The sequence below is a fragment of the Propithecus coquereli genome, unplaced genomic scaffold (assembly GCF_000956105.1).
Source record: "Propithecus coquereli isolate 6110/MARCELLA unplaced genomic scaffold, Pcoq_1.0 Scaffold197, whole genome shotgun sequence".
In the NCBI taxonomy this organism is placed as follows: domain Eukaryota; kingdom Metazoa; phylum Chordata; class Mammalia; order Primates; family Indriidae; genus Propithecus; species Propithecus coquereli.
In genome coordinates this window covers 2,365,421-2,367,048 of record NW_012144633.1, presented here as the reverse complement: position 1 = coordinate 2,367,048, position 1,628 = coordinate 2,365,421, and positions in this window count along the sequence as shown.

Genomic DNA, 1,628 nt, shown 5'->3' with positions numbered 1-1,628 from the left:
GCAACAAAAACAATTACCAGGTATTCTTACATTCCTACAGTAGCCTTAGACTAATGATAAAACATGTAGTTTAGTGGTTCACATATACAAAGGCTAGGGTCAGGATAAAGAGCAATGATAAAAATTAGTTTAAACCAGCGCTTCCCAGCCTTTTCCATGTTATGGCACATAGAGCAAATGGTGATGTTTGTACGGTATAGAGAAGTAAATGGATGAAGCTTCTCACTTGGAGGTGGCCAGTTTGGGTACTTATGCCACAAGAGGGCAGAAGAGATCACTGTCTTCGCCACATTTATAAACCTTTTAGACAGTGGCTCCATTTTGATTGGAAAGCTCTGGTTAACAAACTCAAGAAATGATATGTGTGCATTTAATTTTAAAGATATGAATACAAATCAAAGTTCATAGGCATTCTTTAAGATACATGTTGAAATATATGGAAATTTTCTTAAGGGACTCTTGAAAAGATTTTGTAACACATCTTAATGGGAAAAAGTTTGATTGTGAACAAGAAGAACTGGATTTCTATCCTGATTATTTATTAGCTGTACAACTACGGATATGTCACTGCTCAGCTTCCACACATGTAAAATGGGAAGATTAGCCCAAATAATCTTTAAAGTCTTCTGTAATACTAACATTCTATTACAATGACTCCAGCATCATTGGAAAAAAAGTACATAGTCCCCAAAGTGAATATTTTGAAAGAAATAATATGCATGTGTAAATTCTGAAATAAAATCACTTTTATTGCTCTAGTTTTATATTTACAGACACAAACACTAGAATATTTATGTATATATACTTGCATCATCATCTTTGGTAAGCACTGAAATGGATACATGTAGTTCAATACTTGCAATGCTAATGAGAAGAACTGGTTTGGTATCAGTTTTCAGAACAGACTTAAAGAACAGAAAAGATTACAATTTCAAAGAGACTAAATTATTTATTCTAGTCTAAAAGAATGCTTAGAACAAGGATAAGTACAACATCCAGAAGATAATAATATTGCCCATTGATCAGAAGAAAGAAATGTATCCAGTCACATCACCTAACCCCAGTGAGACTGGCCTCTATCAAAAAGTCCCGAAGCAACAAATGCTGGCGAGGATGTGGAGAGACAGGAACACTCTTACACTGCTGGTGGGACTGCAAATCAGTGCAACCTCTGTGGAAAAGAATTTGGAGATACCTCAAAGAGCTAAAAAAGAAATACCATTCGATCCAGCAATAGCACTATTAGACGTCTATCCAAAAGAGAAAAAGGTATTTTATAATAGAGACATCTGCACCTGAATGTTTTTGGCAGCACAATTCACTATTGCAAGGATGTGGAAACAACCCAAGTGCCCGTCAATTCATGAGTGGATTATTAAAATTTGGTATATGTATACAAAGGAATATTACTCAATTATAAGAAATGACAGTGATCTAGAACCTCTTATATTTTCCTGGATTGAACTTCAGCCCATTATCCAAAGTGAGGCCCCACAAGATCGGAAGAATGGGCTCCACTTGTACTCGCCATCAAATTGGTACTAACTGATTATGGTGCTCACATGGCAGTAATATTCTCCAGGGATTTGGGGGACGAGGGGGGGGTAAACCCACAACTACAGGACATG